The 9940-nt window shown below is 40.0% G+C and overlaps 1 long non-coding RNA gene across 1 annotated transcript; it reads left to right on the top strand.

The window, feature by feature from the left end:
• Positions 1 to 3893: 3893 nt before the first annotated feature.
• On the top strand, positions 3894 to 9539 carry LOC119887575. Its single transcript, XR_005441728.1, has 3 exons — positions 3894 to 4173; positions 5379 to 5543; positions 9458 to 9539. It is a non-coding gene; the product is annotated as an uncharacterized LOC119887575 (long non-coding RNA).
• Positions 9540 to 9940: the final 401 nt, after the last annotated feature.

The raw sequence follows: 9940 nt of genomic DNA, 5'->3' as shown, positions 1-9940 counted from the left end.
TCAGTAAGATGACTAGAGGAGTGATCTGACAGCCCCAGGAATGCGACAAGCATACTAAGGCTTTCACAAACGTCAAAGTAGAAGAAGAAAAACAAAGGAATTTCTGGAAGTGAATGTCTTCACTGTCCTCGAGACCGCATGCTGCTACCCAAAGGGCCACTGTGTGTCTGTTTGTCTCTTTAACTTTGGTCTGTCTGATTGCATCATCGTGTATGTGTGTACATGCTTTTGAGTGTGTAATGTTACAGATTGTTGTACTTCCACCGTTTAAGCCGATGCTTGCCTTCTCAAGGACAGAAAGATGAAGTACATTCTCCAGACTCAAGTCTTTTCAGCAAGTTTTTGCATCATTATGAGGCTACTTTACAACCAGGATTTCAGGTGCTCCAAGGATTGAGGAGTGAACTCTGAGGAAATATGAGCGAGGATACAGCAGTGCCTCCTTTTGCGTAAGTCTTTTACTTACCGACATGCCCCCTTGTTGGATATCTGTTAATTGATTGGACGCTGCAGCTGATCGGACTGATTTGATACATCATAACATCACCAAAGTTTCATACCGGAGTGAAGAGAGATAATGGATTAAACTCAAGTGTATCACTGCTAGTTTTATAATTGATTTGTTTTATGATTCACTGTCTAGTTAAAATCTGTGTTCACTATCTGGAAAAACAAAAGGACCACTCACAACTTTCTACATTTATTAAACAGATTTCCCTTCTCTGTGATTTCTCTCATTAACTTTTTACTGAGAAAATTAAAGTCTTGTCTGTCAGCAAGAAACACTTTTTACATCATTTAATGTCATTTTCATTCAGTCACGAAGCTGATCATTCCTGAGTGTTTCTTCCAAATAGATGACAACATAGTAATCATCATCATCTTTCTGCAATGACCTGCCTACCTGTATCCCATCCACTAATCAAGAAGTATATTGCCATGTTTATTTTAAATATAATTCACAACCAATAAAGCATACTTACAGGTTGTGATTGTGAATTTTCAGGCCCAAACAGAGTCAGAGTCGCATCGTCTTTTAGGACTAAACGTTGAACTGTTGCTGGTGTTCTGACGATCTATGCTGCCTTGCCGAAAAATGCTACCATAGCGCAAATCAATAGATTCAACTCTACTCGGACCTGCTCCGTTTTCCATTGCAGATAGTACCCAGAGATAGTAAGTAGCTTGTCGTCATAGTGACGCCACACACAATTGCAGCAACGTAATGTTCAATGCGACACACACACCAGCGATCCACACAGCTTTCTGTTTTTTAAGTTAAAACGTTTCAACATTCCTCAGAATGTAAAGACAGATAAGCGGTATGAAAACCTTCCAGCTGTGTTTTCCTCTGCCGTTGTTGCTGCAGCGGTCTGTGTGACGGCGGGAGCAGAGGGCTCTGTGAGCGGGCGGCTGGCCGACCTCACACGCTCCTCCCGCGGGTCACAGCAGGCTTCCCCGCAGCCACTTGCAGAGCTCCTCAACTCCAAAATATTCAAGCATATTTTTGTTCGGCCATCACTTCTCGTAAAACTGTCAATATTGGAAATCTACACAGCTGATTTCTCACCTCAAAACTTCTCAGAAGTGGATTGTAGTGATGAAATTCCATACGAAAACTGTAAAATATAAAACTTCCTGTTGCTGGCCTCTGTCTGGTGCAGCAATGATGATGCAGTGAATTGTGTTTATTCTCAGACCAATCAGCAGTCTGTCTGTTTTCACGTTACATTTTAGTATCCCTCAGCTCGCTTGGAACCTGGATGGAGGTGAGGTGATACGAAAAAAAGTACCTGGAAGCAGGTACAGGTCCAACATTTCTACAAACCAAACAAAGGCGAGTCGAGCCAAAGGGCCTCCGCTCAGACTAGCTTGGTTTGAGGGCGTGCCTGACCCGCTAGCCGCTTGGCAAGCTTTATGACGCGTTTGCATTGTGACGTCACAAGTAAAGGAAGTGAAGGGCTGGACTACAAACCAGCTGTTTTCAAGCGGTTCAGAGCAGAGCTTTCTGTGAGAGATGGGGACTCCCTTTGGGCTTTTTCACTTTGCAAACCTGTTACATGCATAAAAAAGAGATATAACTCAATAAAGGAGAGGGAAAAAGCCAAAAAGCAGAATACCACCTCTTTAAAGATATCTCCTATTTGGGATATCAATAATCAAAATTAATTTCAAAATATTACATAATTAAATAATGACTGGCCTATACATAATTCCAGGTTTTTCATATAATTATTTTGACAAGTCATAAGTCAAGTCTAAGATACCTATAATGTCATTGAGACCGGTTAAAACTTAAGTTATCTCAAATGGACAATGTAGATATCTTGAATTGTGGGGAATTAAAGAAATCCTGAACTAGAAATATGAAGAATTAAACTGTAGATATCTGAAACTGGAATTACAACTAGTTATAATTCAGCTGCAGATATCTGCAATTCACGGATGTCTACAACAGAACTGTAGATATTTATGAGGAACACATGAATAGTTAAAGTAGTTTGAATTTTAATAGTCAAATTTACAGATATCTTTAATAAGAGCTTTTCTTGCAGCCAGAGAGAGAGAAAAGCAGCTTTTACTTCTGTACTTCACAGAGCAAAGCAGCATACAACATCTCTTATTGTACCTGCAAGTCTCTCTGCAACCTAATAGATTTTCTTGCAACAGCTACTGGTGAGAACCAGGTGACAACCGAAAACAACCAGGAAGAGTAGTTCTTCTTCTACAACTTGCTGCTCACCCACTGGCGCCACCTGGTGGCCAAAAGTGTACAGCGCATTTCAATGCATACTACTACTGCTACTCAGTTAACACCGCAGCACACGTTAACAAGATATTCAAGAAAAGAGCCTCTGTCTACCTATACCAAATTAAATATAAGATTCCAACTTGAATTTTAAAAACGTGGTAGGGTCCCTTATAGCCTAAAATAACATGAGCAATATTCTGAAACATGACAATCTCCTGACTAGCAGTTTGCCTCTCACACTTTGACTAGTGATGTTGCAGATATCAGTAAAGAATATTCAGTCTAACTCAAGGGCGTGACTTTGTGTTGGGGACGAAACACTTAGTCCACGAGACGTGATAATTCACAATATTGGAGTCAGGAGAACAAGACAACAAGATGCTCCAATGAAATATTCATTGATGAAATAGGCTATTCGATAGGGGGTCCCTGCCCCAAATGTCTTTATTTAAATGAAGGGAAACAAAATTCATGTGGCCGGTGACAATTCAGAATATAAAGATATTATCGATTTTAATGCAGTAATCAGCATTTTTTTTTTTACCTAAGTTACTTTTTTTTGGACAAGGTAGATCTGTTTCTTCTCCTATTGTGCAAGTAAACCTCTGTTTTTCTATTTTTTTTATTTATCATTTCTTGGTACAAGCTAATTATCAGAAAACCTTTAGGAAATACTTTCAAAAAGTGGTGGGAACATGTCTCCAGCGTCCCCAGCGTAAATGACACCTATGGTCTAACTAATACATTTTAAAACAGCTTGCCATTGGTAATGCTTATGATCATTTACATGTGATCAGTGAACATCGAACTGGACTAGAAATGCAATGCACTAATGTATAGTTTGTCTCCTTCAGTCCGGACCAAATGAACCGAACTACAGGTGTGAAAGCACCCGAAGTTTATGTCAAATGAAGTATCAATAATATTATCAATTATCCACGTTGTTTTCTCGTCTATATAAAATACTTCCGACCGTACCTGACACCACCTAGGTCTGGCCATAACACTCAGTGCGCATCGTGATTTGAATGAACGGACCAATCAGTGTCCGCGCCGGACGGAAGCCGCTGGCTTGCCGTCACTCTTGCCCAATCAGCGCGCGGCACCGTTGTTTGCCTTGCTTTTTGAATTGAGCTCCAACAGGCTGACGCCTTCTCTGGATTACTACGAAGTAGTTAGCCGTCAACAAACGAAAGCAGACACATTTCGACAATTAGGACTATTTCCACGCTTAAAGGGCAACATGCATTGATACCAGTCTTGATATATAGCGAGAGATGTTACAGATTTGTTGAATTCTTCTTCTCAAGTTAGCTAACAGTTAGATAGCTGATTGAATTGAACCGGTTCAGCAACGAGTTTAGCTGCGCCAGCTTGTCTTTCTGTTGTTCTTTCATCTAACGTTACCACCGACAAAGTTGGTAAGTTTGGTTTAACTTATTTTCATTGTGCTGCTGAAAACGCACCGTACTAGCTAGTTAAGCACTTAAAGTTAACAGTTAACGCTCGCTAACGTCTGTTGACGTTTAGCAAAGATAGTTTGGTGCCGTGGTGAAAGCAGCTAACGTTAAGTGAAGTCAGCGTTAACGGGACTAGCGTTAAAAAAAGTGGATAAAGTTGGATACGTTAACGTTTCATCCTGAAAGTTTAGACAGTTGGCCTAATAATTTAATCGTTTTGCCCATTAACTATATTGTACGAAAGAAACGTAACGTTAACGTAATGTTTTGATCTCCATAAACTCATTAAGTTAGTGTGTTATTATTGCTTGTTTGCCGTTTGGACCACAATAACTTCAACGATACAATTTGTGCTCTGTTTTTATGGAACGCGGATTGTAACAGTTAACTTACGTCTAGTTTGACGTAAATTAGGCATAAAAATTCCACATTGGTGTCATGAAATACAGCGTTAGCACGTCGATTTTTTTTGAACCACCAAGTTCAGCCTTCCATGCTATGGGTTAGCGTAAACACACCCAGTCCTTTTTGACTTATTGGCTGCGTTTGGCAGTAGAAACGTTAACTTAGGCCTTCTGTGCTCATGTTTAATAGTGTTTAACGTTTGGACTGCAAAATTTACCGTTACCCATCGGTTATGTAACGTTAAGTGTTTGGGCAGTCCATTTGGATCAGTGTCTTTCTAAACACATTTGGTCTTTTAAACAGTCAGAACATGAATGGGCAAAAGTTAGATGAGATTTATTAAAGTAAGATGTCAAATATATGTTATATATATTTCTTAACATCATTTCATACAAGGGATGTTGAGTGGGGATTTGTGTTCTCTATACAGTGATATCCCTCAGAAACTGAAGTGGAGGCACCCAATTTTAAATTTATGTTAACGTGGTATTTTCTGTCGTCTTAAAACATACAAATGTGACATTAATGTCCACTGTGCCTCGCTTTACCAAAGTTATTACAAATCACAAATATGTTGCTTTCTCTCCCGTTGAATAGTCAGACTTCAGCAGTATTTGTGTTTGAAGTCATGCCAAGTTGTGTCTCTTGCCTTTTAGTCTGACAGTTGTCACCCTTCTCCTTTTCTTCCTTCTCTCTCCTCTCTGCCTTGCTGTGTTCTCCCTCTGTGTCTCTGTCTGTTCATTCCCTGTAACTTTTGATAGTTTGGACAGTTTGGTGCCCTCAAGTTCCTGCCATGGCTGACAGTAGCATGGTGACGTTAGGGACAGCGCGGAGTCTGTTGGTGGATTCTTCTGTCTATGATTCGAGGATAGCCGAAACCACCAGGGACCATGTATTTCTGGGCATGGCATGTGAAGATGGGGAAGGTCAGTCTGCAGGGGTCACCATTTTTTCTTTCTCTCCCTACTGCTTTCTTTAAATATCTGTACATATCCAAAACAAACTGCTGCTGATGTGACCTGCAGCACCATATGTGACCTTCAGTTTCACCAATAGTGTGTTTAAAAAACAAAAAACAACATCAGGATTCCCCCTTATGTGTGCAAACCACAAAGCCTATACTTTAAGAAAAACAGACTGCAATGTTACAGATTCAAAAATGCTGTGGAGAAACAGCACCTGACCTGGGGGAAAGTAATTGGCACTGTGAGCTAATCATTGTCTTTTACTGTACAGGTCTAATGCATAACAGCCTTGGGCTGTAGTTTGTAAAGTTTGCATTTTACTGAGTGGTTATGCTAATATTTATTCTGCCCTCATTGATATTAATAATGTGAACATAATGTTAGAAACACCTCTCAGTATAACGCGATACAATTAAACACAAGCCTCCAAAATAATCATAAAGTATAATCACCACCTTTCTAAAACCGTTTGTAGCAGCATTTTAACATCATAACCTGAATGAATGGCTCCAGCATGGTCTGTGTTGTGGTCTCCTTTTGAGAGTGTTTGCGCACTGATTACCACAATTAATGTGTCCATACTGACACGAGTCACACTCTCTGATATCACCTGCAAGGATGGATCTCTTGTGATCAGTCTGTATGGGCTTTAATCACATTGCTTGTTAGGCAGTTTTCTCATATTCAGTAATGATAGGTTGTTGATCACACACAGACAGAATTGCATGCGCTGCGTTGTCAAAATGTGCTCATTCTGTCTGTTACAGTCTATCTTTAACAGAGTGTAGAGACAGTGCCTTGTGATACACACACAACAGCCAACAGTTTAAATGTGTAGTCTGTCTGGTTTACTAACAGCATTAAGGTTGGACAGGTAAATTAATCTGCTTGTAAACAGTTTTTGGCTCTACAAGCTTGGTGACAGCGAATACTTGCAGAACTAGCTGGCTAGCTAACTGCTAACACGCAAGACAGTTAGACACTTAGTGTTTCCCCACAGGATTTTAAGAGACTGTGGTGGTGGGCCTCGGCTCTGGGGGCACATCTCTGTTATCATTAAATCCTGTGGTTGGTTAGTTTGCTTTCACACCACAAGCGAACCACACCAGAGTCCGTTTGTTTGGTCCGGTTTTGGTGCGCACCCGAGTGCAATTGCTGCATTCAAACTCTGGTGCGATTCAGCCGAACAAAATGAGGCAGGTGTGAAAGCACCCTTAGACCAGTCAACAAACTTACAGTAAAACTTCAATTAATAGCAGAGTCCAAAATAGCCGCCTACATCCTTTACTGGCCGGGGTCTCATTTATAAACGGTGCGTACGTACAAAACAGAGCTGGAAACGTGCGTACGCCACTTCCCACGCAAAGGTTGTGGTCTATAAAAAACACTTGACAGGAGAATGTGAACTCTGAAACATGCGTACACACATAAAGAGGAAAAATGAGAAATGGCGACTCACATGGCAGAGGGATGAAACGGTTTGAAATGAATAGGCCTACTATTGTGTAAAATAAATTGAAATATTACCTCTGAGTAGTATAGGCTGAATAAAAAAACACCCGTTTGATTTTTTTCCTTGAAGTGGGCAAAAAAAAACATACTTTAAGATCATTTGAGCGCACACAAAGAACCACATTCAGGATCATAAACACAAACGGAGATATGTTTCTGCAAAAGAAACCTCAAATATGTGTTGTACAGTTTCAGGAATTAATACTTGCATGCATTGCAATTTATTCTCATAAATAAGGTGAATAGGACGACAAATTACATTTAAATTGATATCATTTTCAATGCGTCATTCAAGCAAATAGAAGATAGTTTTATGTAATGTTCTTGTCACATGTTCGTTGCCTTATTGAACCAAACTATGTGCGCCAGCGTGTGGATGTGATGCGCTACTTGAAAACTGTTAAAATATAACACTATTTTATTAAGAAATCTTCAGTGTGGTCATGTATAAAGCAAGTTGTTTTCTTTTAACTCATTGGCAGCTTCACTAAGTGAGTGGACTGTTTGTGTAGCCTAAATAAATGTTAAATACAAGTGGAATGCATTTGGTTTACTCTCTTTTCAAACGGGGGAATCCAAATTAGTAACTGGGTCATCCCGTCTTGCGTGTGTGTGTGTGTGTGTGTCCCTCCAGCCAGCGACGTCACTACTCAGGAGGGATCCCCTTCTGCAGATCAGTTATAAAGGGTGGAGCTCCGGTGCCCCTTTCCCACCAAAAACATGCTTGACCAAAAAGAACGTCAGTGTCACACTGAGTAAATTCATTTTGTAGCTTTCTATGAGAATTTGCTCCTTTTCTTCCTGCAGTCAGTACGTGTTAATATAAATGAGGGGCGTTTCCCTCATCATTTATGGGCGTTTGAAGAGTCGGACATGGCGCTCCCTCACTTGCGCACATTTCAAGTTGATGTGATTTATAAAGAGAATTTGCTTACAGATGTGCGTACGCACAAGTCTGAATATTGAATACTGAATAATATTTTTTGACGTACGCCATTTTTGGTTTTGGGCGTACGTACACTTTTAGTGAGGATTCTACGCACAGTTTTATAAATGAGACCCTGGGTGGGAACACATTTTGACAAAAAAACGCAGGTCCCCATTAAACACCTGGTCTGGTTTTTATGTAAGTTCTCTGGAAGGAAAAAACCTCTTAAACCCCATGTGGTCACCCACTTTAGCTGCTTAGATTGTTAATACAAATATAATGTTTAAACTTATGATTAATCTGTCAATATGAGCAAGTTACGCATCGTTAGATCAGTTAGGTTCATTAACGGAAACATCAAGCCCCAAAGTCTGATGTTATAGATTTACCAGTGTAACCGGCATGGTACAAGAGATGAAAAGAAAAAGAAAAGTGGTGACTCTCGTTACCTTCTGAAGCATTCATTAAGTCTGAATGTGTCCGTTCCTTGATTTATATCCTTTAGTCTGTAAGGGTCCACGATCCAAAGAATCAAAACAGCTTTAATAAAAATGAATCAAAGTTGTGAATCCTGTCATGTGAAGTCCATCGCTCTCTGTGCTAACCTCTACCACACTTCTCTCATTCTGCACCTGTATTTGTTTTGTTGTGCCTTCAAAATAAAAGCGCATAAGCGTCTTTAGGAGCTAGATCAAATGAATGACGGTATTTGATATTATTGGAGAATTTTTATAAAAGTAATATTGTGTTTGATATAAATAAACTGTTTCATAGTAGCCTATTCAGTTTGTGCAAGAGGAATCAAAGGCCTGTCCGTATATAGGCAGGGTTAATTCTGTGATTTGGCAAATAAAAGCTTTCAGGTATTTTAATTTCCAATACTGCCAAACTGCACTGCTTTTACAAGATGTCATTTTTGTCCCACTTTCCACCTGCTGGTTTACATTGGGGCATTAGGAGGGGTTTCCAGTCGAAGTTCACCAAAGTTTAATCCTGCTGATAAACTTGCTAACTGTATTGAGTTTAACATGGTTTCTGTCAGAAATAATGAGAATTATTTGTAAATGTTTTTTAATGTTGGTAGCAGTTGTTAACATGCTGTTTCTAAATACGTGTGAACCCATATTCTTTTTTTTTGTGTGGGTATTGAAATGAGCTTTCCACTAAAATGATATTTGTTGACTTAACACACGTGATCCTCTCCTTTCCAACTATGCAATCTTTATTTTTTTTCTCACCTCTCAGTCAGTGATATAGGTATGTTGCCTGGCTGTAACCCTGGCTGTCAGTCACAATGAAGAAAAACTTGTTACCTCCCATAGAGACAACTATTTGATCTGTTTCTGTCCCAGTCCATTTGGTGTCTGTGTGTGTCTCCATTCCCCATTCCATTTCCTCCTTGTTCATGCTGTCTGTTGATCTCCATCTCTCTCAGATGTGCTGCCAAAAGTGGAGACGAGGGTTGTTCTGGTGGGAGAAGCGGGCAGAAATGGAGCGCTCGTCAAAGCACTGCAGGTACATCATTCTATGTATTTATTTATTTTTTTTATCCTGAAGGTCCACTGCCTTCTATTAAGGTGGGAGGCCTCTACAGCCTGAGCTAGTCACCATCACTGCTGTTCTTAGTTTGACAAGTAGGACAGTTTTGAAAGACTATACTGATACTTTTAGCCTGGGAACCAGATGAATCTCCGAGCTCGTGTTGTATTTGCTTTGGCAGATACATCTGGCCTCTCTCCAATTCAGACGGATTGGAGAATAACGTCTTCATTTAATGAGAATTTATAATATTTTTCAAGTCTACCTGCCCTATACTTTGCTGTACATTACTTTACTGACCTGCTGATGTGGTGTGTCCCCTTAACACGTCTGACAGACAGAACGGTTAGACTGTACTGGATGAGTCAAGTGCACCTCT

The sequence above is a fragment of the Micropterus salmoides genome, unplaced genomic scaffold (assembly GCF_014851395.1).
Source record: "Micropterus salmoides isolate LMB-PRFRI ecotype aquatic unplaced genomic scaffold, ASM1485139v1 Ms_hic_scaffold_4220, whole genome shotgun sequence".
Lineage (NCBI taxonomy): Eukaryota > Metazoa > Chordata > Actinopteri > Centrarchiformes > Centrarchidae > Micropterus > Micropterus salmoides.
The sequence above is the reverse complement of the archived record's forward strand: the minus strand, read 5'-3'. Positions and strand labels throughout refer to the sequence as shown.